Source organism: Ambystoma mexicanum, chromosome 8 (assembly GCF_040938575.1).
Source record: "Ambystoma mexicanum isolate Mex_15411 chromosome 8, UKY_AmexF1_1, whole genome shotgun sequence".
Lineage (NCBI taxonomy): Eukaryota > Metazoa > Chordata > Amphibia > Caudata > Ambystomatidae > Ambystoma > Ambystoma mexicanum.
The window spans coordinates 1,640,679,438-1,640,706,012 of record NC_090929.1 but is presented as its reverse complement, the minus strand read 5'-3'; positions in this window follow the sequence as shown (position 1 = coordinate 1,640,706,012).

Here is a 26,575-nt window from a genome sequence, read left to right as displayed (position 1 = left end):
TTGTACCAGTGCCGGCTGTTCTCCGAGAGACAGGGGTGTTGCTAGGTCTGGAAAAGATCAGGGGCTACGTTAATGTCAGGACTGTCGGGACTGGGGGCTAGCTAGCCTTTTGATTGTAGTCCCTGAGATTCTATCCGGGGCTACAACCAAAAGATCCGGGACTATAGCCCCCTAAGCCACCCCCTAGCAACGCCTCTGCCGACAGATCTAACTGGTCCGCTCCACTCTCTGGGTCACGCTTTTTCAACAACAGTGAGTCACGGCGCTGCGTGATACATTCGGATACCTGCGTGGTTCTTTATGCTGCTTGCTTGCTCGCCACTCTCCCTCTCTGGTTGTCCATGTGGACTGCCCCGTTGTGACCCCTGCTGGCATTGTGATATGATATCATATGATATGATATGATATGGCATTTATAATTGCATTTATAACACGTGTATACACAAGTGTTTCAAGGCGCAACGAGGCAAGGGAGGGGGAACAAAGGGAAGACAGACAACGATCCTACTAGGCAAGGTGACATTCAGATCCCTCAAGTGCATGGGAAGAGGAAGGGGAAAAGTGCAGGGGGAAGGGAGATGGGGGAAGTGCAGTACAAGGGATAGTACAATAAATAAGATAAATATGAACGGCCCGCACGTGGCAGTGTACGGTAAGTGCAGAATATAAGTGCTGGTAGGAGGGCTGTAAGGATACAGAACAAAAGTCCCCAAGTGCAGGGGATGCCAGGGAGGCAGTGCAGGTGGGCAACTGGCATGCCTGGGCCCAAGATCAGAAGGGAGGCCAGGTATCCAGTGCAGTAACTGTCAGGAGAATCAGCAGGGGATAGGGGGAGTGAAAGCAGAAGCAAAGAGGAAGGTTTTGAGGTTTTGAGGTGCTTCCGGAACCGGATGTGGTTCTCCTCAAGTTTCAGGGAGGCACTGAGGCTGTTCCAGAGGGAGGCCCCAGCCGAAGAGAGAGATCTACCACCAACTCGTTGCTTGGAGAAGCGACTCACCCTGAGGGAGTTAGAGCAGGAAGAGCAGAGAGGTCGAGAAGGAAGATATTTAGGAAGAGAGAGCTGAAGGTATTTCGGCCCCAGGCCCCAGAAGGCCTTGTGGACAATGCAGAGGGTTTTGAACTTAAGGACAAGTCTTGCAGTCCTGTTCTGGATAAGTTGCAGAGGGCAGAGAGTAGAGGCAGGCAGATTTAGATAGAGGCTGTTACAATAGTCCAGCTTGGAGAGAACCAGGGCTCTGGAGACAGTGAGCTTCTGGGGGAAGGAGAGGAAGGGAAGAATACCTCTGAGGAGGTGCAGCTGGTAATGTGACTTTTTAGAGACATCAGAGATGTGAGGAGAGAAGGAGAGCACAGAATTGAAGATGACCCCGAGGTTTTTAGCCATGCAGGTGGGATCGGGAAGAGGGCCAAGAGAGGCCAGCCAGAGAGCCAGTCCTGAGTGACAAACAGAAAGACACTGGCCAGAATGGTGCTGTGCAGATACAGAGCAATAGGCAGTGGTACTCTTGCCAAGCAAGTAGGCACATGGGGAAGGGATAGGAACCGGGACCCTCTCGCACACGACCTCTGGGATAGGACTGGCTCTGGCATAAATTCTGGTACGTTTCCCAATCCAGGATGAGAGGAGTCCTACCCCCACCTGACAGGGGCAGATCTCTGGCCCTGTCAGACTACACTCCATATACACATCTGAGAACCTTATAGCAACAGCGCTACTGTGTAATTCCACTGGGTTTGCTTCATTACTGCTATATTCAGGGCTCCAAAGAGAGGCGCTAGTACACTGTGAACACGTCTTTGGTGTAGTGGCTATTGGCATGTTTTCTGCTGATAATGTGTGTTGTCATTGGGAAAACAGTCTCTTTCTGTGTCAGAGTTCAGCTCCCAGAAGCCACTGCTGCAGTGAGCTCTGTGATGTCTCATTTCACATGATTTATTCACTTCTTATTTATTTATTTTTTTTATTTATTGTATTCGCATTTGTATAGCGCACTTGCAGCCCATGGACATCGAGGCGCTGTTACAAGTAATTGTTGGATTCTTGATTCAGCGGATATGCATGAGACCGGAGGTCTTCTGGATACACAATTACAGGCATAGTTGCAGGTGAAGCATGATATTCGTAATACAGTAACAGAATGCAGTCAGGTACGTTTCATACAAAGAGCTTGGTTTTAACAGCTTTGCGGAAGGCTTGGTGGGATTCAATCATTCTTATGGGTGGTGGCAGTGCGTTCCAGTGGGTGGCGGCCCGTGTGGGAAAGCTGGCACCACCGGCGCGCACCTTGCATGTTTTGGGCATGACAATTGTGTTGGAGTAGCACATTCTTAATGGTCTGGTGGCAGAGTGCTTGGTGATTCTTTGGGTCAAGTAGGGTGGAGCAAGTTCATGGAGGCATTTGTGGGTGAGGGCGAGTGTTTTGAAAACAATCCTCTCTTTCACCGGAAGCCAGTGTGCCTGTCTTCTGACTTCGGAGATGTGGTCTTTTCTCGCGGTACCTGTGGCTGCCCTCAGCGCATTATTTTGAACTAGATGAAGTTTGGCCAGGTTTTTATTGGAGGTCCCAACGAGTAGGGCATTACAGTAGTCTAGCCTAGATCCAATTATTGCCCTAGCAATGGTGAGGCAATTCTGGCGTGACAGGAAAGGTCTGGCAGCGTTGAGGACTTTAGAGTAGTAGGCTGAGGAGGAGGCAATGGCATTGACGTGTCTATCCATTGACAGGTTGGAGTCTAGGTAGACTCTGAGTGTCTTCACGTGATTGGAGACCTTGATGGGAATGTTGTCAATAGTGAAGGAAGCGTACTGTTCACCGAGGTTCCCCAGAGTGGAAGGTGCCCCTATGAGGAGGAGTTTGTTTTTTTCACTATTGAGGCATAGCCAGTTATCTGCCATTCATGACTGGATAGTGGAGTAGATGGTGGTTAGTGTTTTTGTATCCGCCAGGTAGTCGCCTGTGAGTGGGATGAGGACCTGTGTGTCATCCGCATAGTTCGTATACGAGATGCCCAGGGAGTCAAGGATGCTGAACAGGGGCCACGTGAAGAGGTTGTATAGTGTGGGCGCGATACACGAGCCCTGAGGCACACCGCAATTGATGTGGCTAGGGGTGGCACAGGCTGAGTCAGAGAAGACTTTCATGGCCCTTTCTGGGAGGAAGGAGGTAATCCATTCACAGGCTTTGGGGGAAAAGTTAGCTTGGGTAGCTAGATGGTGGCACAGGGTGTTGTGGTCCACCAGGTCAAAGGCGGCGGATAGATCCAGGAGCAGAAGGAGAGCAGGTTTCCCTGCGTCTCTTAGATCGTCCATTTGGTTCTTTAAGTCCAGGAGAGCTGTTTCGATACCGTGTTGTGGGCGGAAGCCAGATTGCCGCATGCCGAGGAGACGGTTTTCTTCAAGGAACTTTTGGACTTGCAGGTAAGCTGCTTTGTCCAAAATTTTCAGCAGGAATGGTACAGTGGTGATGGGTCTATAGTTCCCCGGGATTGTTGGGTCCAGCGAGGGTTTTTTGAGGAGTGGGCGTACCCAGACCTCCTTAAGTCCAGTTGGAACGTGGCCAGACTGGAAGGATGAGTTAATGAATGCTGTAAGGAATGGAGCTAGGATCTGTGCTGAGTCTTTAATGAGACTAGCTGGACAAGCATCTCCCTTACAGTTGGAAGGTTTGATGGACTTGAGCAGGGCGGTGACCTCATGCTCAGTAATATCTTTGAAGTCAAAAGATGGAGAGGGATTTGTGGTGGAGGGTGTGGTGAGTTGGCTATGCAGGTTAGCTATGAGGCGGGAGAGGGCTTTTTGATGGCCACAAATTTTAGTTTGAAGAGTGTTAAGCTTGTCTGGCATTGCGGATTGAATGCTATTGCACCAGTTATCATCTTTGATGAGAGCGGGAGGAGGAGAGGATGGTTTTTCCAATTCCCTAAATATGGTGAAGATTTCCTTTAACCCCGATTTGGTGTCATAGATCCTGGCGTTGAAGGAGGCAGCTTTAGCTAAGGTGATGTTGGTTTTGTAGGATTTTGAGATGGCTTTGAAAGCATTTTTGGTGGTTTCAGATGGGTTGGCTTTCCACGTGGAGAGGGCAATCCTCTTCTGCGCACGTTGTTCAAGGAGTTCTTTGGAGAACCATGAATTAGCGTGTTTGGTTTTCTTTTTTCTTTTTTGAGGGTCAGTGGCGCAACGGCGTCAACTGCTTGGGTGATGACTTCTTTGAATGTGTTGGCTAGGGTTTCTGGGTTGTTGGAGAATGGGGCCTGCAAGGCCGGGTTGCGGAGGTAGGGTGCTAAATTCTCGACTGTGAGCTGGCGGGAGCTCCTGGCGAGAGTAGCTGGGCACAAGCGGGAGGTGAGATGGTCTCTTTTTTGGTGCGAAGGTGGAATTGGATGTAATGGTGGTCAGACCATGGGATTGGAGTGTTGTCCGTGACAAGAAGTGAGCAGTTACGTTGACTGTTATAGTCGAGAGTGCGCCCTTTGATGTGGGTGGAGTCAGAAATAGATTGCACAAAGCCCAGGGCATTCTTGAGGGTTTTGGCATGGGGGTCCTTAAGGTCGTTGAGCCCCAGGTTGAAGTCGCCCTGGAGTATGACCTGGGAAGTCTTTTTGATGTTTTTGGACAGTGCGAAGATGAGGGTGTCATGGAAGTCAGTGCAAGGACCCGGAGGTTTGTAGACAATGTGCACCGTTATGGTGCAGTTAGGAGAAACATTAATTTTGAGTGGGAGGTAGTCACTATTGTGGTCAAGTTGCCCTGCCACTTCCCTAATGGCAAAGGTTTCCCTAGCGATGAGGGCCATACCACCACCTCTCTGAGAAGTGCGGTCCTTCCTGAATATGGAGTACCCAGAAGGAAAAGCCAGGGATAGTGCCGGGCCTGAACTTTCGTTGAGCCAGGTTTCTGTAAGGAATAGGAGGTCAAGATTGTCCTTGATGATCAGGTTGTTGATGTCGAGGGCGTGGGCAGGTACAGAGCGAGCGTTGAGCAGGGCGCAACTGAGTGTGTGAACCATAGGAGGTGTGGGAGTGGGTGGCCTGGAGGGCGTAGTGGGTGGGTCAGGGATAGGGGGTAATATGATTTTGGGCTTGGTCATGGTGGCAACACTAGGCATAGCAGACAGTGCAGAATCAACATTGGGCATAAGGGCAGCAGTATCAACAGTGTCAACAATATCAGCATTTGGCATGGGGGCAGCACTAGGCATAGCAGGCAGTGCAGAATCAGCATTGGGCATAAAGGCAGCAGTATAAACAGTATCAACATTATCAACAATATCAGCATTTGGCATGGGGGCAGCACTAGGCATAGCAGGCAGTGCAGAATCAACATTGGGCGTAAGGGCAGCAGTATCAACAGTGTCAACCATATCAGCATTAGGCATGGGGGCCGCACTAGGCATAGCAGGCAGTGCAGAATCAACATTGGGCATAAGGGCAGCAGAGACAGTAGTAGCAACATTGGGCTTGGAAGCATCACTTGGCCTAGGCATGGATGGTAGTGCTGAGACAGTGATGGTATTGGGCATTTTGATTAGGGCGTCTGATGAGTTAGGGCGGAGATGAGGTGGAATGGCTTCAGTGTACAATGGTGCCAAGGCGCAGGCAGGCCTGTAGGGCACAGGAGTGTCATCAGGGTAAGTCCAGTTAGAGTTGTGCCTGCGTGACGGTGGCAAACATCTGAGACCTACCGTTAGGTTGCGGTCTGCTATATTCGGGGTGTAGGTGTTGGAGATAGTGGGGCGGGTGCGCGACCGGAGTCGTGCGTTCCTGAGGCTGCACGGCGCTGTGCGTAAAGTAGTAGGGAGGGCCTTCCTCCGTGATGGGTAAGGCATGCGGATATTAAGGCAAGTGGCCTTACCTTGTGTGGGACGGCATAATTGCGCCTTGCGGGCCGTCGAACAGCGGAGAGCTGCAGAGAGCGGCGTCGGCCTTTTCCAACGGCCTTCGCCAGACTGCGGCTTCGCCTGCCGGTCTGCCTCCGCAGAGCAACTCAACGCGCATTAATGCGGGACACTGTTTACAGGCACATGTATACATATGGGAGCAGGAAAGCACGTGCTCAGCAGAATGAACCTGCCCTGCAGAGTGCATTGGAAGACTGAATAATGCATAGGTCAGAGTTCAGCGGCGCATCTGTGGGCGATTCAAGGGTTAAAGAGCCAATGGGCAGTTATTGAAGGGCACATAGCTATAACATATTGGTGTACAGTGAGATATAGCTATAACATGTTAGTGCACAGTAAAATATAGCTATACAGTATATAGTGCACAGTGAGATATAGCTATGCATTATTAGTGTACAGTGAGACATAGCTATAACATATTGGTGTACAGTGAGATATAGCTATTCAGTATATAGTGCACAGTGAGATATAGCTATAACATATGAGTGTACAGTGAGATATAGCTATTCAGTATATAGTGCACAGTGAGATATAGCTATAACATGTTAATGTACAGTAAGATATAGCTATTCAGTATATAGTGCACAGTGAGATATAGCTATAACATATTAGTGTACAGTGAACTATAGCTATTCAGTATATAGTGCACAGTGAGATATAGCTATAACATGTTAGTGTACAGTGAGATATAGCTATTCAGTATATAGTACCCAGTGAGATATAGCTATAACATGTTAGTGTACAGTGAGATATAGCTATAACATATTAATGCACAGTGAGATATAGCTATTCAGTATATAGTGCCCAGTGAGCTATAGCTATAACATGTTAGTGTACAGTAAGATATAGCTATTCAGTATATAGTGCACAGTGAGATATAGCTATAACATGTTAGTGTACAGTAAGATATAGCTATTCAGTATATAGTGCACAGTGAGATATAGCTATAACATATTAGAGTACAGTGAGATATAGCTATTCAGTATATAGTGCCCAGTTAGATATAGCTATAACATGTTAGTGTACAGTGAGATATAGCTATTCAGTATATAGTGCACAGTGAGATATAGCTATAACATATTAGTGTACAGTGAGATATAGCTATAACATATTAATGCACAGTGAGATATAGCTATTCAGTATATAGTGCCCAGTGAGATATAGCTATAACATGTTAGTGTACAGTAAGATATAGCTATTCAGTATATAGTGCACAGTGAGATATAGCTATAACATGTTAGTGTACAGTAAGATATAGCTATTCAGTATTTAGTGCACAGTGAGATATAGCTATAACATATTAGTGTACAGTGAGATATAGCTATTCAGTATATAGTGCCCAGTGAGATATAGCTATAACATGTTAGTGTACAGTAAGATATAGCTATTCAGTATTTAGTGCACAGTGAGATATAGCTATAACATATTAGTGTACAGTGAGATATAGCTATTCAGTATATAGTGCCCAGTGAGATATAGCTATAACATGTTAGTGTACAGTAAGATATAGCTATTCAGTATATAGTGCACAGTGAGATATACCTATAACATATTGGTGTACAGTGAGATATAGCTATTCAGTATATTGTGCACATTGAGATATACCTATAACATATTGGTGTACAGTGAGATATAGCTATACAGTATGTAGTGCACAGTGAGATATAGCTATAACATATTGGTGTACAGTGAGATATAGCTATACACTCTGTAGTGCAAAGTGAGATATAGCTATAACATGCTAGTGTACAATGAGAGATAGTGTAGAGGAGGTCTACACTCCAGCCACCCATTTTGAAGTACCAGGAACGTACACGCCAAGATATGTGACCTATGATGAGCAAATAAACCAGCAGAGCGCTGCACTAGGGCTCTGCCCAGTGCCCATCAGAAGAGCAATGCCCATTGAAGTGCCAATAACCACACAACCAGGGGATGGGCAGTACGATATCCATTGAGACAACCGTACCAGCAGCTGACACGAAATGAAGACTATTTGCAAACTGTCCCAGAAGAGACCCAAAGGGCCTTAATTGAAGGTGAATGGTGACGACAAAAGGGCCCGGACAGACTCACAGATGAAAGAAACGAAAACCAAAAAGGGGATGAAGAAAGACAAAATGTTACTAATAATGACATAATGAACTTAGAAGAAGAGGCGATGTCGAAATAATAAAGAAACATAACTATAAAGCAGGACGAAAATATGCAACTAGCTAACGCCTATAAATAGGCTTGGAACGCAAGAAGCTATGAAGACAGTGCTGCTTGCTATGCTTAGTAGAAAAATAGAGCGGCAAGCGCCAACTATATATCTACATCAACGAAGCACATTATATGAGTGCGAGTCCTCTTTATACAATAGCTGAATTAAACCAGGTTGCAAGGGGTCAAACAGGCCAGGATTCATATACTAGCACAAAGCCAGACGAAAGGGCAGAATCGAAACTCAGCAAGAGGCAGCTCGTGCTTGGGAAGTCAAGGTCAGACCAAGTGAGGGAGGCAGACAGTAACTTCGGAGAATCTAAACTTAAGAACAGAGCAGCCTGCCCTGCAAAGGTCGAGATAAGGAGGCCCATGCAGGTGGTGGCCATACATGAGAATTAAATGCACAAATAGAAGGAAAAAGAAGCAGATTCACGGTGTGCCAACACGTGAGCAGCCGATCGCGAAGAGGTACCAACGTCTGATGTCACCCAAAAACTTTTCCTGACAAGAAGCTACAGTTTTGAGGCCATCCTCAGCCAACTAATTGACACATAGCCCTAAAGTGCTGATTGATGGAAGGGAGGCAGGGTGAATCTTGGGGCATACTGCATCTGGATGACCATTCTGCATGCTGCTAATTAAAGTGGAGATTTATGCTTAGGGTTGTAGCCAGCCCAATCACAGAGGGCCAAGTAATCTAAGGTCCTATAGATAGGTGAACCAATGAGACGTCGTACGTTTAATGACGTTTGCATGAGTAATGTAGAAGGGAAGGACGTAGACGCCTACCCGATAAGAGTTATCCAATCCCTGCACTCCGTTACCATGTACAGATATAGTACCTATAGTAAAGTTACCTTTTCCAACCAATAGAATTGCATGACAAACTTATGAGTGTTACACGTCAATGATGACAAATTTTTGCTATAACTATTGCTGTTGAATGAAGATTGTTGGGAGTTGAAGCGAGACGGGCGATAGCATCACTGTTGATTTCCATGTTTCCCCGTTTTTTGTACTTGTCATTAAACAGACTTCCCTTTGCCAAACCATTGAGTTGTCCTTACTGATTGGTGTTGGAGTAAGAGAATCCCGCACCCCATCCACCTCAAGGTGCAGCCATCTCGTCTTAAAGTACTCGAAGGTGAGCTCTGATCCTATGGGCCCGTCAGAGGTCGCTCTGCCCTCATGTATACTTGGTAGCAGAGGATAGTTTTGACCATTGATTATTGATTAAAATAAGACACCTATTGACCGTCGACACGAAGTAACTCTACGTCTTCGGCAATGTCATGAGTCCTTCGCCATTTGGCTGAGTAGACTGTGAAGCTTCCCTTGGACAATGGTAGTATAAATTGATCCAAAACTGCAGTGGGCCTGAAGGGACCTGTTTTAAAAACACATGCCTTCCCATTCATACGGGCAGCGGATCAGGCGAAAGACTGAAGGAAGAGGTAACGAAGGCGGTGATCCCGAGGGTCCAGAGAGGAACGATGCGAACGGTGAGTGAAACAAAAATTTAATGTTTTGGCAAATGTTATAGGCTTTAGAACAAGTAATGGAAAAGGTAACGGAGGGAGGTGGAAAAAACAAAATAATCAGAAGTAGAGAAGACTGTATATATATAAGGGTATAATGACTCAAGAATGATTAAATAAATAGCGGTTACCGGAGTAGACACCCGAGAAGGGAGAGGTTACTGGGGTAGACACCCGAGAAGAGAGAGGATACCAGGGTGGACACCTGAGAAGAGAGAGGACACACCTTATTCCTGCGCTTTAATATAGCGGTCAGAAGAAACGTGAACTCAGAGCCCTATATACCAAGTGACGACTAGGCTACCACCACGTTTAAAGACGTTGTGAATGGGGTTCGTTTAAACTCCATGTCGGGGTTCAAATTAGAGGTAGAGATATTAGTGTCAAGCCGGTGTCTGTCTTGTCTGTCAAGTGTCTGTCGTACGTGTTCTGTATGTCACATGTAAGGAATTTTATTATTTAATGTCTAGAACTGATTAGGATTTTACGCGATTCTATAGTCGAGAGGGAATTGCACACAAATTGATGTTTTGAGTAAATTGGTGAGATAAATGTTTTTGGCGGGAAAAAATTGGATTGGAGCTTGCAGTGTTTGGTGATCGCACATATTGTTGGCATTGTTAAAGTAACATAAAAGCATTGAAAAGTGTTGTATAAGAGGAAAATAGAACAGGTTTAAGCATGGAAGACATTACTCCATTAGCACACTTATGCAAGCAACTTCCGAAACATGCACCCATGCTTAAGAAATATAGCACCGAGTGGGTTAAGGGTACCGCCCACAAGATGTTTATGCCATGGCCACAAAACGGGTGTGTATCTAAAGCCGTCTTACAGCATATGACGACTTACTTGCATGCCACATAAATAGACAAGAAGCTAGAAAAATGCCTTGCCGTTCTAGAACTTTGGAAAATGTGTGAACAGTCAAAGGAGGAAGAGCCATCTGCAGACTGGATATTAAATGTGTGCACAGAGGGGGGTGATACGCCTATCGCACCACCTGCCCCACCTAAAAAAGAAACCGAGGGAAGTAAGCCTGAAGGACTCTACCTATTAAGGGAGCTTAAAGTAGCTACAGGGTACAGCAACCCCACATATGAGTCTCCTACATACAGTAGTGACGAAAATCGAGGGAAGGATCAGGACAAGAGTTTTACTACTGCAGTTCCGAGGGACAAGGAGAGACACAATAATGAAAGGAAGGACCAGGCACAGACATGTGCATCTCTCGATAAGGAGAGAGAGGGAAAGAAATGGAAAGGAAGTGGAGACAGAACTGATGAGATAGCATTCGCAAAAGACAAATGGATGGGAGGACAACTATTATTGAAACTCGATGGAAAAGGAAGTGATGATGTGAGACCTAAAGAGAGGTTAGATGAGGCACAGAGAAGACAGAAAGAGAAGGAGTTAAGGGATGAAAGGATAAGAAGGAAAGATAGGCTGAGGCGAGAACAACTATATCGCGATGAGCAAGAAAAGCAGTTTGATCACAAACATTGATCGGCCTATGACCAAGACAGACAGAAACAGCAAAGATTGGAAGAAGAGCAAAGGGTACGTGAAAAAAGGATAAGGAGACAAAGAGATGAGGAAGTTCGAAGGGCAGATGAACATAGAAATGAAAGGAGAAGGGAAGAAGATAAGGTCAGAGAAGAGGCGAGGAAACGCAAAGAATTTGATGATGATATCGAACATAGCGTATACAGAGGGCACGCGATCTCGAATATCTGGCGAGGGAAGTTAAAAAACCCGATCCAACGGTACACTGGGAAGATATTGAAGAATTCTTTCCTGCGTATGACACAGTACCAGGCACGACTAGGGCAAATATTGAAGATGACTTTGACACCAGAAGCATCAGGGAAATGGTCGATAAGATATATGATGAAATGGGGCTAGAACAAATATCCCAAGGGAGGGGGAAAACGAGCGATTGGAAAGCACTCAGCTGTATGACACTGAGGATGTCACCCGAAGTAGTAGGAGCAAGAAAATGTCCCTGGACAGATTAGAAATCAGTAAAAACGATGATGGCACAAGGAGTTGCATGTATTGGGAACAATCAATGTGTGAGACAAATGAAGAAGGGAGATGGCGCGAAAAGCGGCTTAGAAGGGACAAGGGAGTGCGATGGTCAGCCGCTAGCGAGTCCGCACCGAGGACATCAGGGTCTGCCACACAGTCTGACCGGCATGAAGGAACACCCCATGGACATAGGGGGGTATCAGCACCCGCCTATGTAGACAGGCTGAGGACATTGCCAGGCAGACGTTGATGCAGGAATATTACACCAGCGATAGATAGGAGAGCTATGAGAGAAAAGAAAGAAGGCTGCGCATTCCAATTTCCGCTACTAGAAAAGGGGGGAGCAAGACCACAATATATTCCATGGCCACACATGGATCGAGAAAACCTGAAAAACAAGCTTCCAAGGCTGACAACGGGGGCCGGGAAGTGGATACATGAGTTAGAAAAAATGACAGGGGGAGTCATGCTCGCAATAGGGGACATTAAAGGTCTCCTGATCGCCATACTTGGTTAGAGAGCAGACGATGTGTGGACACGGGCAGGGTACCCTGGTGTAACCACAATTAACACTGCGCACGATGGAGCGCCATTTAACAATTGCAGAGCTGCGGTATGGAAAGCGCTACGAGTACTTTACCCAGACACATCCGATATGAGAGCTATAATGACTCGAAAAATGAAGGAGTCAGAAGATCCGTTAATTTATGTCCAGAATTTCCAAGACACGTGGATACTCGAAACGCATGAATCTTGGACAAAATCTATACTGGTGTTTTACTACATTTGTGCCAATGGTTGCCAGAACCAGTGCAGAAACAGCTCAAGAAATTGGTAGCAGTTGAGGCTAAACCTTGGGCTGAAATACAGCTAACTATCGCACATTACTGTAGATTGTTGCAAGGAAAAAACCAGGGTAATGTAGGACTATATCGAGGGGAAGAGGATTTAGAGGAAGAGGATGGCAGAGTAACCAAGGAGATTTCCAGAGTAATCAAGGAGGCTTTCAAAACGTGCAAATGGGCAATCCAGATAGGTCAAATGGACAAATAATCCGACCACTGCCAGTATGTTGGCTGTGTGGAATGACAGGGCATTTGGCGCGCACATGCAGAAGCCAAGGTGCGTGGCAGAACAGCCAAGGAATGGGTGCAGGCACGGCGAATCCACCTGCAATCCCACAACAGGGTGGTGCACAGAACCACACGGTGCTACAGCAAGCGCCAGGCATGCAGCACGGTGCGCAACAAGGGGTTCATCCAATCAAATGGCTGCGTGTTTTAAAAATAAGTTTTTGTTCTAGGGTAACTAGTCTCTGATCTATGACTTCCTTATTAGGTCCATTGACCCGTTTCAAGATCACCCACCTCAGATCTTCATGTGTATGGCCTTTGGCGATTAAATGTTTGACCATAGGTGCCTGCAAAGTCCTTGCCTTAATACAGCTCCTGTGCTCTATCATGCAGGTTTTACATTTACGGTTTGTCTTTCCTATGTAATGCAAGCCACATGGACAAGTTATCATATAGACCACATTTGTACTATTACAGTTACAAAAATCAGTAATGTTCCATCTACTGACCATACCTATGTCTACCTCCTTCACGGAGGACGTGAAGTTACACATGACACAGTTTCCACAAGGGTAGTTACCCACTACCAGGGGGAGGCCCCACGGTGTTGTTTGTTTGACTAATGGTTGTTTTTGGATCTTAATGTCATTCCTAATAAGAATGTTTCTCAAGTTTTGACTTCTTTTAAAAGCCACCAGGGGAGAACCATTTTCCTTTCCATACACTTTCTTCCAGTTCTTATAGACCACACTTTTGATCTTATATGATAAATTAGAAAAAGTGTTCAGCCATCACTGACACTGGTCACGGCTGGCACAACAACACCGTCCGGATGAACCCAGCTGACCTGCCTGGTCCGGCCCACGAGGGTAACCAGTGACGTCCACCAACCACGGCAAACCACATCACAGCGGCACCTATAGTTAGTCGTCGCCACCCAATCCCCACAAACTTGTGCCCCCTATAGTATGTAGGTTCTTATGACATTTTTTGTAAATATATACGCCTGTCTTTGCTATTGTCAGACAGAGCGCTCTCGGAGTTTGCAGAGTCCTTTGCATGCCCTATTCTGATTGATAAACTCCCATTTAAGCTCACCCACACTTTGTCTTAGCCTTATTCCCATCTTGGGAGAGTCCATTATTGTCTCTCATTGTGGGGAGGATTGTGCTATCTGGGGGACGCTCGCCTTCAGTATCTATGGCCTCACCGGACAAGGAAAACTTGGGAAGGAATATTCTTTACCCCCTATGACGACATTCACCCTAGGTTCCCTGTTAGGGTCTGGTGTCACTGATAGGATAGAGCACACCAGGGTTCCCAGTGAGCTGTCCTAGTTCATATATAGGTTTGGCCCATAGTACACTTGTGGATTTTCTCCATTCCCAGGGTTGTGCCCTGAAAATGTTGCGGTGGTGCCTGTTGGGATTGTCCTTGTGGCAAATTTCCTATGTTCGGTGGTTGAACCCCTTGTTGCGCACCTTGCTGCATGCCTGGCGCTTGCTGTAGCACTGTGTGGTTCTGTGCACCACCCTGTTGTGGGATTGCAGGTGGATTCGCCGTGCCTGCACCCATTCCTTTAGTCCCTGTGTGTGACACCTTCTGTTTTCCCATTCAAATGTGATTTTTGAACTGTTTTCTTCTATACTATATATCTAATTTTACAGGGGCCATTAACCTAAGGTGAACCGGTGGGTCATGGAGCCTAAGAAAGGGTGCCTTTGGCCTGTGTTTATGGCCGGGTTTTACTGCTGGGTTGTAAATAATTCAGGTGGCAGGCCGTGGCCTTGGGTGCTGCGTGGGAATGTGAATGTTTGAAGCGGCTCCAGCCGAATTGGGGGAGGTGGAGCAGAGCAGCACATGCCTCTGCTTTTCCGTCTGGCAGGCTTCAATGGGGAGGAAGGGGGAATGGCCTTGGATATGCCCACAAAGGTATTTTCTTCGTGTGTTGCAGATTTAAGTGGAAGAGGCATAAACATTCATATAATATACAATACTCATTGAGTCTTTTCAAAGCTTATGTTTTCAACATTGTTAGTGCCTTTTGCATGGCCATTTCAAATGCGTTACCTATATGTTAAGTATTTAACAACCACAACATTTTGTTACATTTCTATACATGTGCGGTAAGCGAGGTAGTAGTAAGGTTGGTGGAGCACGCAGGAACAACCGGCTAATAAGACTGATGGCAGTGACACATGGTGAGCTTGAACATACATACTGTGCATTTTCGTGCACCATTTACATGAGCTCCCAATAGGGCTGTATTTGTCTTCCTTTGCACTCTAGCAGCATTAGTTCAGTTATGGCATGGGACCTTGGGGTGCAGTCTTCTCGGCGAAACATATAACATGAAAACCCCGGGACACTTTTACCATTTGCGCATAGCTACGGGGATGTGGGTACTTCAACCCGAATGCCATATAAGCACACATTCTGCCATCTTCATGGAGGTTACATGTTTTTAGTCAGAAAGGTCAAGGAGAGAATAGTTTCATCACAGGTAGTTTGCTCATTAGTATTTGGGGGCTCTGCTTTTGTCAGGGGACCATTTTACAGTTCTTTTCCACCCCGGCCCTGCTGGCCGGGTCATACTGGGAACAGTGATACACTGCGGAAGGCGAAATGTTACAGTGTTTGCATCTAACACTAGCTCATGTCCGTCTGTTTGTGGGAACGGGCTCTCAGCGGATCTGCCAGGGAGCTGCGGCCGCAGGGACAAGTGAGACTCTCCAGGGGTGGGGGCCGCGCTGTGGTACACAGGGCTCAAACCATTTTGATTTCATAAAATGGTTTCCAGGGCCTAGCTAAATACAGCATGTTTGGTCAATGTCTTCAACCAGTGGTCCACCCGCCACCTGGGCCCTAGTGGCAGGGGGAACCCCCGACGAGCCATGGACTTCACAGGGGGGAGAGGCTGCAGGGGAGGGGGGTCTCTTGGACCAATCCTCCCATACATTTCCCCCCTTTCGTTACTTAAGTAACGAATACTGTAACTCCCTCAACCTCTTGCATTCTTCTTCTTCAGCTACAGCCTCATCCCATGCAGGGGTACCTTTTATGTGGCATCCATGCCCTACACACTCCTCGCAGGCTTTCTCCCCTTCTAGCATACTCGTCCGGGGTGCATGTCAGATATATACACCCTTCATCCTCATTCAAATCCACCCACACCTCCTCATACCATTCAAGTATACGGGGCTCTTTAATTGTAGTGTGCCACAGCCTATCTACCACATCTCCACTGTGGTACTACCTAGGCACCATCTGGTATCTTGGTGTGTTTTTTGTTCCTGTTTGTACCTCTACTTCCTGCATATGTTGTACCGTACCGCAAGCGTTGCCCATTGTCACCATCATCATTGCACCGTTTGGTACTGCATTTGCACAACATCGAAGGCCCACCTGGCACATACAAAAGATAAAAAGGAGGAACACTACTGTCGGCATCAAAAAGTTAACAGTCATTCCCAGCCATGATGGGACCCAGGAGAAGATGTTGTCGAACCATGTGCTTGCTTCTGCTCCATCTTCCATTCTCATTCTTTCTCCTCGGTTATGTACTGCTTCGATCCCATGGGACAAGGAACCATTATCCGCGTCTTCGGAAGGTATGAAAGTGCAGCAGGCACTTCCAATTTTTCGGCAAACACCTCCGTCCATTGCTGTCAACAGGTCCAAGACATACCTATTTTGCATGGTCATTAGCCGCAGTGCTCGCAGTTCCACCTTTATTACGTTAAATCCTTCTTCAGTGTCATTCGCCAGCTGGATCAGCTCCCAGCGTGTAATTTGGAGCCATTTTGCATTTGCTCGTGCCTGGATGCTAGGGATGAGTGAGGCAAAGAAAGTTTCTGCAGAACTGAATAATCGATATCTATCCGGGATCTGTGCTAGCAGCTCTGATGATGCTTTTGATATGTAGTTCGATAATCGTTTGTTTCGTGACAGCATCTCCTCCTTGTTACCGGAAGACAGGACATATACTTGTGACTCTGCAGTTGGCTGGGCCCCATTCTGCTGAGGGGTCTCTCGCATTCTCTTGCTCCCATCAATGTGGCTTTCCGGTATCACCATTAGTGCGGAATGTAGGGTAGCAAATGAGCAGCTGCCACTCCAAGATTGTGGGAGGTGCAGGTATGCCTGGTTGCCACATACCCAATAAGTGTCCATGAGGGCCGCTGTCCCCTTTCTCATATCTGGGATGGTGAGGGTCTTGTTGCAATTTTTGTTCACCCCCATGATGACTTTCCCGTCTCCCTTGAAGCACAGTTCATAGTTTATTTATTTCTGTAGCTTGAAGGGCTTTTCAATGGCCGTCACCCAAGTCAATTTTGAGATGTGCTCCTTCCAGACTGGTGTGCAAGTGTTTCTATCCATTGCAGTTTCTCTGGTGCCACACCTCGCAGCGCTTCAGCTTTGCACATTATCTCTTCATCTTTCCACTTATTTTCTGAAAATAGTGTCCCTTGTATTATAAAAAATGGTTCCTCCAAACATATCACTCCTACCGCCTTGTCCTCTCATTCTGCAACATTTTAAAAGTTACCTCATGTGCCTGGAAGGTGTTCTTAATTCTGCACAACGTGAGATGAAGGAGACATTGGGCATCGACAATAGGCAACTCTTTGGGCAGCAATACTTTGGGTGTACCTGAAGCATGGGGAATGAGGGAGCAGACATAACAGCTCTCATTTGTTGTTTGCTTAGCCATTGCACTCATGTCAGCATACCATTTATTTGTCTGGTGGGGGTGTCGTGGGTCTTCCATTTTGTCCAGTCCCAGCCCGTAATACTTGTCGTATTTTCTCCTTCCCGCCTCCCTTTTCCTCCTGTTATGTCTAAGATATCTCCCAGCTCCGTGGGCGAGGAACAGTGTAGGCCCCCCTTTCTCCCCCTTTCTCCCCTTTGCCCCCCTTTCCCCATTCATTGTATAATGCTTCGTATCGCACAACCATCTTTTCATTCTCTTTCTTTATACTATCTAGCAGTGTGTTTTCTATTGCGGGAGTGGACACGCTGTTGGGGGTGTTGTATTACCATGATATAACAGAGGGGTTGAGATCATTTAAACTGTGGGCATTGTAGTTAGATGCTTTTGGCGGCGAAGTTGTGCTGTTTCGCGTTTTTTCCTGCAGTCTTTCATTTGGGCAGTGTCGTGTAATATCCCCATACAAGTTAGATCCGTCCCACACAAAAAAATCACCTTCTTTAGTATTTGCAGTTGTTGTTTCATTTGTCGCATTAATCCCGTTGTTCCCTCCCCCCTCGTTCATCTCGATAGAGATGAACGCTATAAACCAATATGTAACCAAGCCAAACAGTATTGTAAAAAATAATGTAATGCATACAGACAATCCACACTCATACGAATATCTACATCTTTCAGCTAAAACTTCTCTATATCTAACAAATCTATCCGTTGCAGGCTGCCATGGTAGTTCCTGTTTGAGATATAAAAGTGCATTAAGTGCGTGCATGTAAACATTCTTTTTTGGCACTGTTTGTGCCAGGAGGTCATGGAAAGAGATGGGTCGGGTAGGGGGGAAGGGGGGAAATGTACAGAGAAGGGAGCAGACAATATACATATTTTTTCACATCGTTATTTACACTTGAACGTTTTTAAAAAAAATGTTTTATTCATTTATCTCGATCGATAACCTGTAATATAATTTCTTTCGTTAACTTTTTTGTCTGTCAGTTACACTCCTCCATTCACTTGTTCACGTTCACTCATCATTTTCATTACTTTTGTTTGCTGTTGTCTGTGCCTCCCCATCCACCTCTTCCTGTATACTATTATATACCTTTCACACATCTGTCAAATGTATCCAGTATTTGAGCCCCTTTACTTTTACAGCTGTAGGGGTACAAAATACCACTTCGTACGGCCCATGGAACCTTGGGGCATTCCACCAGCGCACAAAGCTTCAAACATAAATGAACTCTCCTGGCATTAATTGTGCCTGTGCTTCATGTTCTGCAAGGGACACCGTTGTGTTTCCTTCCTCCCTTGTGAATGGTGGTGAGAGCTGCTTTGAGATTGCACGCCCTGCCCTAGTTAGCTTCTTCAGGTATTCTGTGAATTGATCTCCCAATATCGTGGCGCTTCTGTGTGCATCTGAGTGTTGGCGTAGTGGGGGATGTGCAGTGTGCATCCGTCTCCCTGTCAAAATTTCGTGTGGGGACAGATGGTGGTCCCTGCTCGCCTGATTCCTCAGCTCAAACAGCGCAAGGGGTAAACAGTAGATCCAGTTTTTCTTTAACGAAAAACACAATTTAGACAGTCTCCCTTTTAACAGTCCGTTCATCTTTTCGACAACGCCATTACTTTGAGGATGATAAATCGAGCACAATTTATGTTTTATTCCCAATAACGTGGTCACTTCTTTGAAGAGCTTGTTCACAAAATGAGTGCCGTTGTCTGAGAGAATTACGTCGCAAATTCCCCAACGCCGGAACACTTCCCTTACTAGGAACTTTGCAGCGCTTTTAGCATCAGGTCGTGCACATGGGCCTGCTTCCACCCACCTCGAAAATGGACATACAACCACTATCATGTAGCGTGCCCCATTACACCTCTCCCCCATGTCTGCATAATCAATGTGCAGTTCTCTGAAGGGCCCTATGGGATTTGGAATTGTCCCCCTGAGTGTTCGTAGAGGCACCATAGTAAGTCTGTTGCCGATTGGCTGCACCCACTTTTTTCCCACACCATCTTTTCCATCACAACTGGCCCCTTCCTGCAGCTCTAGTATTTGTGATATGGGCATGGCATTGTATCCTTCTTGGACTTCTTCGCTCGTTTTGTGCTGTAATAGGTATTCACCTGCTCCATGTCTTTCAAAATATGAAGCTTCCTTGGCAGCAGCGTCTGCTGCTGCATTCCCCAAAGATACAACGTCTGTGTTGGACGTATGTGCTTGGCACTTCACTATTGCTACCACTGTTGGATCCTTTAGGGCCTCAATCAATTCTTTCAGTAGTTCAGCATGTTGCACTGGGGTCCCATCTGCCCTTCGAAACCCCCTCCGCCCCCACCGGGCTAGACCTCCGTGTACTGTCGTCGTCATGTAGGCTGAATCTGTATATATTGTTATGGCCCATCCTTTAGCTGCTTGTAATGCTTCTATTAGGGCGATAAGTTCCGCTGCTTGGGCTGAGAAATGGGACGGGAGGCGGTACTGTACTAGTACTTCATACTCACCGTCTTCTAGCCTCACTACTGCCAGTCCCACCTGTTTCTCTCCTGTGTCCATGTCAATCGACGCTGACCCATCCACAAAGTACACCTCTCCCTCGCTCAGGGCATTTTCGCACACCACCGTGCCCTCCCCCGTTTCTCCTGTGTAAGTTGCACAATTGTGTTCTTGCATGTCCTCTAGTGTGCATGGTTCTGTGATGAATGTTGCCGGGTTTACTGTCCTGCACCTTACCACGTGAATATTGGCGCTGGGCAATATTATTTCATAGGCAGTTGCTCGCTGTGTGGTCAGTGTACTTTTTGATCTTTCAAGTATTGCAAATAATGAGTGTTCCACAAACACCACGACAGGGCACCCCATTACTATTGTGGCACTTTTCTCAATGGCGAACGCGGCGGCGGCGAGAGATTGCTCGCACGCGAAGTGGCCTTGCATCACCGCATCCAATGTGCCACTATAGTAAGCCAATGGTTTGTGTCCTAGGGAAGTCTTTTGTGTCAGTACAGCTGTCATAAGAGTTCCCTTACAATGTGAGAACAGGTAAAATTTGCGCTCATAATCAGGATTGGCGAGTACTGGAGCACTCGAAATCAGCTCTTTTAGTGACTTAAATGAGTCACTCATTTCTTCTGACCACTCTATTTTCCTGTTCTCTTGCTGGGCCTTGAGTGCTTGCAGTAATGGCCTGGTGTAGGCTGCATAATCTAATATCCATGCTCTACAATAGTTACACATTCCCAAGAATTTCTGCATCTCCTTAACTGTTGTTGGTTCTCTCACTGACCTTATTGCTTCCACTCTGTCAGGGAATATTCTTTTCCCGTCTTTTGATATCAGCTGTTCCAGGTACAGCACCTCTGTCTGACAGTATTGTAGCTTTCCCTTGTCCACCTTGTACCCTTTATCCGCCAGCAGCGTCAAAAGTGTTACTGAGTCTTTTCTGCACGTCTCTTCACTCTATGTGCAGACAAGCAAATCGTCTACGTACTGAATGATCGTGCTTTCAACTGATAAATTACCCAGGTCTCTGTGTAGTATGCGGTTGAATATGCTTGGACTTTCACAGTACCCCTGAGGTAACCTGCAATGCTCGTATCTCTTTCCCCCTAATGTGAATGCTGTCAGGTATCTGCTTTCTTCTGCCAAGGGGATGGAGAAGAATGCATTTTTCAAATCAACCACTGTGAAATGTGATGCTGTTTTTGGAATGCTGCATAATATTGAAGCAGGGTTCGGGACTAAAGGGAACTCTTTCTGTATGACGTCATTTAGGGGGCGTAAATCCTGGATCATCCTCCAAGCCCCTCCCTTTGCTTTTTTGATCAGGTAGATACAGGTGTTACATGGGGAGTTTGAAGGCACTATTATCCCCTGTGCTAACAATGCATTTATTGTTTCTTTTATCCCTTCCTCAGCTTCACGGGACAATGGATATTGTTTCACTCGGGGCAAAATTGCCCCTTGTTTGAGCTTTATTACCACTGGCGTCACTCCATGCAACAAACCTACATCATGGGGGCCTGTTGTCCACAAATTGTTTGGCACCAGTCGCATGTCATCATCAAAAAAGGACGGTGGTGTTCCCACCACTGCCATCAACTGGACGGGAACTTGTCTGAATCAAAATGTCACAGGGCATTGCTATTTCCATTATTATCTCGCCATCATTTTCCACATCAGAAAAGAGATCCTCATCAGATAAGTCCCGTAGGGCAATATTAGCATTGATGCACAGTACAGTGCGCCATTCATACCCATCTATGTCCATCCCAATCACTGCAATCCTTTTTGCTGATACCTGTACAGCATGCAGGTCTAACGATACCACTGACTCTGGTGCTACGTCTGGGCGCACTATTGGGCGGAAGATGAATTCTGCGGGTATTTTCCACTCCAACTTTTTTAGCTCGGGGACTACTTGGGCCAGCGTTTTTAAGCCTTCGATAAACATTCTCTCGTCCACTGGCATGCCACGTATTTCCGGTGCCGTTGTCCGAGCCTGCACTACCAGCATTACGCGTAATGGGCATATTCCTGGTGTCGAGCACACTATCCCTCTTTCTGTAAATGATATTCTCATGTTAAGTTTGCTAAGAAGGTCCCTTCCGAGCAGGTTTATTGGCGATTGTTCATAATACAGTAAGGGTGTCTTTACCGTTTTACCCCCCACTGTCACATCCAAACCTTCTGTGTAAGGAACTTCAATTACAGCCCCAGAGAACCCCTGCATCTCTAACTTCCAGTTAGATAACGGAAACCGGCCCTCACGAATACATGATTTCTCCGCTCCCGAATCCACCATGAATATGAACTGCTTGTCTCCTATCTGCGCCCCTACCAATGGTTCCTCCACTGCATCGTAGGTTGTAGATAGAACAGGACACACAAGTGTTCTCTGTGGGCTGTCCTATGCTGGTTGTCTCGTTGTCCCCCCCTGGCTGAAGACACTTCCTGAAACTACTGACACACCACTATAGGGGGCTGGTGCTGGTGTTCCATTGGCATTCGTTGCAAAGGGGTTGCCGGGGTGTAGTGGATAATGTCGTTGTTTTGTGGGTGATTCTGTGTTCTGTATTGATGCACTTGCCTTTGCTCTGGGTATCCCTGCTCTTGTTCCCTCTGTTGGGCTTCCCGGGTGAGGGTTGCCATAGTGTTCTATCTCTGGAAATCCGTTGTTTGTTCTACTCCTGCACTCTCTGGAAAAGTGCCCCCACCTCCCACAGTTCCAACAGCTTCCCTGATCACCTCTGGGACATTGCCATCCACTTCCTCCCATTCCCCTGTACCCTTGTCCACCCCCTCTACGACCCCTGTACCCACCTCGTCCCCCTCGAGGGGCCCACTCTTGCCACTGCGGACCTCCACTCTGCTCCTGCTCGTTCCACTGTCATTGCCCTGCTCCTGCCCAATTCGTTGCCATCCTCCCCTGTATTGCTACCAGCCCCTCCTCCTCCTCTTCTCCCTCCCTGCTGTGTGGGAGCGCGGCTACTGCTGCAGCGACCTTCACCAGCTTCGTTTGTACTAATTTTGCCTCGTCTGCCAATCTTTTCTGCGCTATCTCCTTTTCCCTCTCTTTTATTCGTTTACAGTGGTGAACTATTATGCTCTGTATTTCGGGCCATCCTTTTGCTTCAATACCTGCGATTTTGTCAAGTGCCTTTTGTACCTCTTTAGGGAGCCCCTTCTTGATTATGAAGTAGAATAATTATGTTGATTGATACCAGGCCATGCCGTTTCCGCTCTCCACATCTCCTGGACCCGAAAAATGTAATCCATAGCATCTTCCCCATCGTTCATCGTACATTGCATGACTGACTGCAAATCTGGGGTGTCTGGGAACGTCTCTCTTAATGCGTCCCTCACCCTGGCACGTACTGTGTTAAAAGAGGCACCATCATGGCGATCGCAGTCTAACGTTACTCCTGGGAAGCCAGCCTTTACCCATACTCTGTCAGCTTGATCCCCGACTGCTGATACTAGCAGACTCTTCACATCACCTATTGCTAGAGGTACCCCGGCTATGTTTTTCTCGAATGCATATATCCACTTGCTTGCCCCTCCTGATAGCGGGGGCAATAACTTTAACAAATTGGCCTTATCCATCTGAGCCCAGGGTATGTAATTCGGCCTCCCTCCTCCCCTGTGTATTAGTGGGAGTTGTAACCTCCCCTTTGTTGTCTTGTCTGCACTCACCTTCACTCTGTTCTTTCTTAGTGGTGCCATTTTCCCCAACCAATTCCTTAGTCGTCCTGCCCACTCTTCTTCCATGGTTCTCCCTGAACATGCGCCATCCAACCCCTCACTTCCTCCTCCCGTTGCCATGCTTAATCTTTCACTTTCCTCTAAGTCTTCTCTTATATCACACAATAACTCCTCTCTACCTCCTGTGGTCCTTATCTCATCGTCAGTGCGCTCCTCCCTCTCCTCTAGTTCAATTATTCGGGCCGGTTCTTCTTGTATCCTAAACAATATCTCCCCCTTCTTCCACCCCTCCTCAATGGTTTTATCCTGACTCTGCGCTCTTGAAGTGAGCTCTGACCTAGCAGCATTAGTCGCAGTCTGTTCACATATGCTTTTTATCCTGGAGAGCTCGTCTTTTGCTACAGAGAGCTTAGACTCTAGGTCTTCTGTTAGTTTCTCTATGTTCACTATTGGTGTACTTACCTGGTTGCGCTCTCTATGACTCTCATACGGTGGGGGTGCTGTGGGCCCCTGAGTCGTAGTGACTGTTGTTGGGGGTACATATGTTGGGTCACTGTATCCTTCTGCGGGCACTGGCTTATTCAGCATTGGGTAAAACCTAGTTACCTCTACCGGTGGCACCCCTTCTGGCAACACCTTGTCGTCTTTTTTTATCAGTAATGGATTGTCAGTGGTAGATGGCAGATCAGTACCTAATTCCCTTTTCTTAGGTGGGGGTACTTCTTCAAACAATCTCCATAGGTCTAATATTTCTCTCCTATTATGTAGCTGCTTCCCCTTGTATTTCAAATAAATGCATGTAGCTACCATATCTAGGACACTCTTGTCAAACGATCCCCCTTCGGGCCATATTTGGGGTAACCCTTCCCCCTTCAGCTCTGTAATCCACTGATCGTGATATTTCTTAATGCGTTCAGCATACCCAGGTAGTAGATTCTTACAAATATGCGCTAATGGTGTTTCTGTCCCCATAGTTCGTGGCTGCTCGATATGGATGTATATCTATATATATATCTATATATATATATATATATATATAGATATATATATAGATATATCTATATATATATATCTTCTTATATAGATGTGTCACCTGATATATCTGAGTATTTGCGTATCACTGCGTGTGGGTACCTGCGTGTGCTTCCGTCACCTGAACAATCTAAGAATTGCTGCACACAGCTTTTTTCCCCATATGCTTTTAGGGGGCACATACAAGAGCAAAGCACCCTTCGTACCCCGCCAATATCTTCAGCACATTTATCCAAAGAAAAAACAGTCACCTTACTGTATTGCTCTTTTCCTTGCAAAATTTCTTCTGGTCACACTTACCATGACCGCACCATAATTATACACTTATGACCACTCTTATACATTCAACGTGACAAATATGTTCTGGCACATGTGATGCTTACACACTCATAGACAACACTCTATTCACCGCCCAATTTGTAATCCCTTTCCTCCCTTACTAGCTGTCCCTTTCTTTCTTAATCTGATATTAATTTGTCTTGTAGTTTTGATATACACTCGTCTTTCTTCTTACATTATTATTATTATTATTATTATTATTATTATTATTATTATTATTATTATTATTATTATTATTATTTTTTTGTACTAACTCTGTTTTTTTCCCCATAAACCCAGAGAGAAGAATAGAAAGAATAGCAGTCCCTAATATATTCGCTGTGTCTCCCTTTTACCAGACACCTTTATCTTATTTTCACTTCCTCATGTAGTCCCAGTACTAGTCAAGATAGCACTATGCGGCGCCGCCTTCTACCCCCTCACGGAGCTAGGTTCCCGTCTCTTTATCTCTTTTCACCTCTTAATCCTAATGGCCATATGCAAAGAAAAAGTAAAGAAAGTCTAAAGTGGTTCTTAGTAGTCCCAAAGTGTCCCCTTTCAAGCAACCTTGTTCCCTGTCCTGTTTTCCTCCCCTACTCCCTTTATGGTCGCTCGCACTTAATACTCACGTGCCCGTCTTGAACCGAGAGTCTCCGAACTGGGTCCGGCCAGGCAGTGTTGCCGTACGCTCAACTGTTAACCCCGGCTCCGGCAAGCGGTACTCAAAGGGGATTTTTCAACCGTTATCCCGTACCCTCTCTCTGTTGAGTGCGCACTTCGTGCGCACTTCTGAGCGTACCGGTCGCCGTTGGCGGGCAGCCTTCCGGAGCCGGCGCATCGTGCGTATCCCTTTTTGACCAGAGATTTTCGTGCCAAAGGGGACGGTAGAGATATATATATATGTTAAGAGAAAATAATCATCACGCTGTCGGGGTCACCACTGAAGGCGAGCGTCCCCCAGATAGCACGATCCTCCCCACAATGAGAGACAATAATGGACTCTCCCAAGATGGGAATAAGGCTAAGACAAAGTGCGGGTGAGCTTAAATGGGAGTTTATCAATCAGAATAGGGCATGCAAAGGACTCTGCAAACTCTGAGAGCGCTCTGTCTGACAATAGCAAAGACAGGCGTATATATTTACAAAAAACGTCATAAGAACCTACATACTATAGGGGGCACAAGTTTGTGGGGATTGGGTGGCGACAACTAACTTTAGGTGCTGCTGTGATGTGGTTTGCCGTGGTTGGTGGACGTCACTGGTTACCCTCGTGGGCCGGGCCGGACCAGGCAGGTCAGCTGGGTTCATCCGGACGGTGTTGTTGTGCCAGCCGTGACCAGTGTCAGTGATGAACGTCTTTCCTGGCTTTCTGCCCTAAGGCCACGCACACCGCAGTCATTCAAAATTGCAATTTTATCTTCCCCGGTAAATCTTCCAATAGGTTATTCTACAGGTTAATGCAACACAGGAGGAATGCACCTAGAGTGGGGTCTTTTGGTGATACATCAATACATGGTTACCATCGTCCTGTTGACCGGGTATCATAGGTCGCAAGGTTGGGTCTCAGG